Here is a 6,493-nt window from a genome sequence, read left to right as displayed (position 1 = left end):
CATAGCAATCCAGGGGGTTTGTGTGTCAGGTTTCTGATCTGGAAGTAGAGCACAAGAAAAGAAAGGCTAAAGAGGTGGAAGGAATTGCTGTGGAGTGTTTGCTGATGGCTTGTAGCACACTTGGGTGGACATTGAATAAGGAAAAAGAGTTACTCAGAAGAGCCCAGCAAACTTTGGAGGAGAAAGAGAAGACTATTCGGAAGATAGTAAATCAGCTAAGTGAGGTTTCAGAGACCAATTGGTGATTGTTAAAAAAGGACAGGAGTTGGAGAAAAAGTTAGAGCGAAGTCAGTATCAGGTGCAGGAAGCAGATGAGAAAACTCGATGTGGGCAGGAACGGGCAGCTGCCAGCGTAGAATCGCTGGAGGGCTATAAATCAGACACGGTCAGTTGTTAGTTCCCATCAGTGAGTTGGAAAGGCTTTGCAGTTGAAGAAGACAACTAAGGTGGGTCCTGTACCAGCGTGGAGACGCCTTAAGCGGGGACGTAGACATTTTATGGAAAGCTACCCTGACCGTCCAAACCTAGAATTGTGTTCAGAGGAAAGTTCTGATGAAAGAAATACTAATCAGGATAGGAGAAGAACCCCATCTCCTGATTTGGGGGAGTCAAACCCCAGAAATCATCAATTCAGATTCAGTCCTGTGGCAGTAGTTACAGATATTAAGACCCTTTATTCGGTAGCTAACCAAGTAGGAATGATGGAGGATTCTTCTGTTGCAATACATGCACAATGTGTACGAGAAATGGCAAAAGTGTTTGGTTTACCAGGGAAGATTGGGTTAAAATCCTACGGTCCACGGTAGATGGAGCGTTATGGAGTATCTTACCCCCTGAGTATAGGGTGGGTGAGAAATCTTTTAAAGAAACGGCAGCTCTATTGGAACGAAATCAGCACTCATGGCAAGCTGGAGTGGCCGTCCTGTCAAATTTAAAGCAAAGATTAATGAGTCTCCACATCAGTTTCATTTGCGGTTAAGTGCAGTTTGGCCCAGTCACATGAGGACGTAGACGGGCCACAATAGGTTAGTTTGTTGATTAATAATTCTCTTCCCCATCTGCAGGAAAAGGTTAACATGCTTGTCAATGATGACACTTCCTTGAAGGACGCATTGGCCTTACTGGATGCAGGGATCCAGATCACCACATTCCCGCCGAAATGAGGACTTGGTCGGGACGATGCTTAAAGCAGCGCAGCAGAATCTGGAAGCTCAACGCCAGGATATCTGGGAATTTCGGGCACGCCTAACAGAGCTGATGTTGGAAAGCCAAGGCCCGGTAACTTGGACCGTCCCATGACTCCGCAGAATACTCAGCATGATGCCATCAGGCCCCGAGTGAAATCCTGGCCCCTTTAGGCAGGGATGCAAGCGGGAGAGCCATCGTATCTGCAGTGGTAGGAGACCACCACATGAATTTTATTATAGATACTGGGGCAGCGATTAGCATTATCGACGTCAAAGACCCTAAATCCTCTCCTCTGTCTTCAGGGCGTACAAAGACACTATCAGTGTCCATCTACTGCTCAACTGGATGAAAGGGGGGAGTTGGAAAAGCTTTACAATACAATATGCAGGTTCCTTCAAGGGGTGCCATTTTTTGTAGATGGCTCTAATTACTGTCATGAAGGGAAACCTTATATTGGGTTTGGAATCTATACAGTTCCACTGGAAGAAGAAGGAGAACCTTGGGAGAAAGCAATTCATGCACCCCACATTCAGCCCAATTTGCTAAATTAGCAGCAGTAGCTTGTGTATTGCAGTACAGCGTGCAGTTTTCCATCACCACTGCAAATCAAAATATCTCTCTGTTTTCAGATGCATCATGGGTATGCAGTTCTCTTACAGAGCTTCTACCATGTTAGGAAACTAATGGGTGCCCATCTTTGGACGGGTCACCTACTAAGTATGCAATGCTCTTAAAATACATCCAATGGTTAGCAGCAAAACTCACCACTCCAGGAAGGCCAATTAGAGAGAAAAAGATACGGGCCCACTGTAAATTAGAACCCTTTGCTATGGAAAATGGGAAGGCCGACAAATTGGCCCGAGAAGGAGCCCGATCAGGGAAATCCTGGAGTGAAAAAGACCAGGAGTATCCCGGTACTATCTCTGGTCCAGTGTGCCCAATTACCAGAACTAAGGTTGCAAAGACTAAGATACCTGACTTAAGAGAGATGCAGAAATCAGCTGAGGACAGAGTGTGAGTAACCCAAGAGCTTTCCAGAGCAGAAGGAGAATGGTCACTCACAGATTCCTTATATCCCGCATCTAGCGGCTGGTGAATCGTTCGAGCGGGCAGCTCCCTTTCGTTAGGGGCAGCACGTGTAAGCTGGTGGCACAGTCCAGCTGGGGTGTCGCGACCCCTCCTTGGGCCCAGCTCCGAGGAAGGCCACACTTGATCTAGGGAAATAAGTTCCCGGCTTAGGAGTCTTTAGCCCCGTCCCCCAGGCGGGGCAGGCTTTCCTGGCAGTCTGTATCCCTCTGGCCCTGACGTAGGGCAGGGCTGGTACGGCACCCACGACCCGCGGTCTTCCAACAGGCAGGGCGGGTGAGCAGTCTATGGCCCCCAGTCCTCAGGCAGGGCGGGGAAGGCAGAGTGGTCTTTAGCTCCCGGCTCTCAAGCGGGGCTAGCAAGCACACACAGTCAATAGCCCCCGGCCCTCAAGCCGGGCGGGGCAGACAAGCAGTCTGTTGCACTCGACCCTCAAGCAGTCAGGCAAGGTACACAGTTTACAGACCTCGAGCCGGGCAGGGCTGGTGCAATAGTCAATAGCCCCCGGCCCTCAAAGGGGCGGGGCAGGAAGGATAATCTAGAGCCCCCGACCTTGTAGGCAGGCAGGGCCAGTAAAAGTCGAGGTCCTCTGGGAATGCTCAGAGGAGCCAAGCACTGCCGGGGTGTCTAGGGAAGGCGGCGGGGGACGCAGGCCCACCCGACTCCACTGCGTCCCAGCCCAGGGCCCTAGCAGTGGCAGACTGGTTTGTCACTGGGTCAGCGGAGCTCCAGCTGCGACAGGCTGACTGGTTCCACTGCAGAGTCAGCCACTCTCTATCAGCTGTCCCTGCGCGACTTCCTCCCACCAGCACCGGGTACCCGCGGCCAGTCGTCTCCCTCTGGGTCGTGGGGGTAGATGGCGAGCGGGAGTCCCACGAGTCCCTCACCATCGACTGGCGGCAGGTCCGGAAACTCCTCGGGCTCGTCAGCGCAGGGCAGCTCCTCCAGGTCCCAGAGTCCCAGGGGTCCCCCCGGCACACCAGGCTCCGGCAGCTCCAGGGGGTCCCCGACGTCGGGCAGCTCCTCGAGGTCAAGACCAGCCCCAGGGGGTTTCTCCCACCCAGCAGTCTCAGGTAGCTTTTCTCAGTCGCTCGGGTCCGGCAGTCCAGGCAGGTTTGGAGGCTCTGGTCTGTGGGGCGGTTGCTCTGAGCAGCCGCAGGGCCTGGGGCAGGCCTAGACCGCAGCCTCTGGGAAGACACGTCTGCCTCCGGCGGCAGCTTCCCCCCGACTGAGCTGTGGGGCCGGCCTTTTATACTTCCCTCCCCTGACCCGGCTCTGCCCCTCTGCTTCCGGTGGTTTGGCCTGCAGGGCCTGGTTCTGTCCGGCCAGGGCGTCGTGACCCTTCCTTGGAGCCCAGCGAGGAAGGCCACAGCGCCTTGTTACAGTCAGAGCCGATGACTAGGTCTGCTCTGGTCCCAAGCACCACGAGTCTCTTGATCTTACACCGTTATCTCCATTTACAGCTGGTCTGGGAAAGACAGAGCCTGGCACGGCTGCAGGAAAGGCTCAGTGGTCTCAGGGCTGAACTACGGCTCTGCTATGTCGGAGATCTGGGCCCTGTTTCCAGCTCCAACCCCATCTTCCCGAAGCATGCCCAGCCAGCCCTGTGCCCCTGTCACTTAGGGCTGGTCTACACTAGAGAGTTTTGTCGACAAAGCGGTGTGAGTGTGCACACTGCAGTCACCCCGGACCGAGAAAACCGCCCTGTTATTTCGACAGAATACAGCCAGCTCGACGAGAGGTGCAGGGCTGTTGTCAGCTTAGTCAGGGCAATGCAGCGTCAGTGCAGACACTCTGTCCCCTTCGACTGGTGGTGGGGCCGTCATCTCCATTGCACCCCCAGCTGACAAGGCCAAGGCCTGGCTGCTGCAAGTTCTCCGCTCCGCTCGCACCCCGCCAGGAGCCGGCCCGGGCTCTCAGCTCGCACACGGCCCCTCTCAGGCCAGTGGAAGTGCGCCTGGTGAGGACACGCTCCACTCACCTCATGAGTGCGGTGCCTGTAAGTCGATATATCTGATTGTCGACTTATTGCTTTAGTGTAGACAAGGCCTTACAGCGTCTGGAAAAGGCTGTGTAGGCGGGACACGTGGGGGGCGGGGACAGGCCATTGCACCCCCCAATTTCCTTTCACTTTGCAAAGGAGCCCTGGCCACTTCAGAAGTTGCCGATGGAAATATTCTGCATCAGCAGGTTCTTTTCTCCACCAGCGTCCCAGAAAGGGACGTGTGTCGAGGATTCAGGGGGTGTCAGTGTCGTGTGTAAGCAAGGTCTGAGTGGGCCTCCCCTGCTCAGCGTCTGAAAAGGGGGGGCACTTGATTTGCATGGGCTCGGTATTTGTGTGAGTACACCTAGGCGCTGAGCATGATGGGAAACCATCCGTCTGGCTGGTGCTGGGCACACATCACCTGAGTGGTAATTGCAGGGCAATGAAATGTTGTCCCGCTGTGTGAACAAACGGCAGCAGAGCTGTGCTGAGCCCGGCTGATGAACGATTCACTCTCCTGCCAACAGACTGAACAACGGAGGCGTTCGGGTGCCAGAGCGCGGTGAGGGCAGCGGTGAGGGGGGGGTGTCTTCCTGCTGAGGCTGCACCAGCTCTGAGCGAGGGCTGCCCTCAGGCATGGATTGAGCATCTCCCCCCCCTTACCAGGTAGAATGAACGATTGCTCTTGGAGTCGTTTGTTTTGTTAAAAGCAGGGACAGTGCTCCTGTGTGGGCCGGGGGCACTTCCCATGGACTGAGAGCTGAAACTCCCTAGAACTGACCTCGCTGGGGGGACTGGGAAACTTGAAGGGACTGACAGCCGGGGGGCAGATGAGCCCACATCTGGCAGGAGGCGGAAGGCAGCAGAGGGGACTGGCTGAGCCCCACAACCAAGAGGTGGCTAGTGGTTCTACGATGCTCAGTAGGGCAGGGGACAGCGAGCAGGGAGAGGCGAAGGACACGCCCCATGTGCTCTGGGATGGGGTGGGTTCTGCTCCTTGTTTTATGAAATCTCTTTGCACTGTTTCCCCAAACCAGTGCTGTGTAACTTCCTGCCTTTTATTAAAAGGTTTATTTTCTACCCACAGACGGTGGGAAATTCGCTACCGTCAGATCGATTTTCCAGATCAATTGAGCGGCAGTCACAACCTCTCAATCAATCCGGCAGTCGATCTCGTGAAACCACCTCCAAAAGAAGTGTAGCGCTGCATCGCCGGGAAGGCATTTCTGCTCGGCGCAGTGCCGTGCAGATGGCGTGTTAAAGGGAAGTAACAAAGTCAACAGGAGTTACACAAACTACTCTGCAGAGCTTGCATAACTCCTGTCGACTGCTGCCAATCCTTGCTGTCAATGTAGACCTGCCCTAGGACTCTGTGCTTGCGAGAGGGGCAGTATTGCCCTTTGGGTGCACACAGCGGACAGTGTGTGATTTCCCAGGTGCCTGAGTGGGGGCTCAAGCCAGTTTGGTGTTGTATCAATGACAGGAACCCCTAAATCTAGAACCCGGACCTCGCTGGCGCCCGGTTCAGGAAGGGCGTGTTCCTGACTCGTCTTACAGAGCAGCTCCCACAGCTCGGTGGCAGGGCCGGGCTGAAGGTCTCTGGGTCACTCCCTGTTGCTGGCTGGCCCATGGCCAGGGAGTCATGGCACAGCACCTGAGGGTGGGGGTGGGTCCCCGTGTATGGCTGTGTGGGGTGCTGGGTGCACGTGGATGTTACCGTGGGGCTGGAAGGTCCCTGTGCTCGTGCTCTGAGGGACGGGCGGACTGTGGTGTCTGTTGTCCCGCTCTGTCTGTCCCGGCAATGCTGTGTCGCTCTTGCTCTGCCCTGTTGCTAGTGTGGGAGCAGTTGCTCCAGGTGTGCACAGAAGAGGGGCAGGTAACAGACCCATCACCCAGCAGGCCTGTGCCCGGGCTGTGGGGACGGGGCAAGGCCGTCGGCCGGGATCTCAGCTCGGAGCCACGGAAGGTTCCTCTCCACATGGAGCCGGGAGAGGGGAAACCCCCTTAGCAGGGCGTGTCTGGCTGGGCAGGCAGCTGACCCAGAGACAGCGCCTCCCCAGGGCAGCTGTTATGCTGAACCCCGGCTGCGTCTCCATCTGAAGCTGGCCTGGAAGGAGGGACAGTCAGAAACCTTCTAGCTTTCCTGCGAGTCTCCCTGTGCGAGGCAGGCTTTCCCGACCTCGGGTCGATCTTGGAGCTCCTTTCTGCCCCTCTCCAATTTGCCATCGTCCTGTC

The sequence above is a fragment of the Emydura macquarii genome, unplaced genomic scaffold (genome assembly GCF_026122565.2).
Source record: "Emydura macquarii macquarii isolate MOO-44397 ecotype Brisbane River unplaced genomic scaffold, CSIRO-AGI_Emac_v2 contig_3314, whole genome shotgun sequence".
In the NCBI taxonomy this organism is placed as follows: domain Eukaryota; kingdom Metazoa; phylum Chordata; order Testudines; family Chelidae; genus Emydura; species Emydura macquarii.
Note: the sequence above shows the minus strand (reverse complement) of the source record.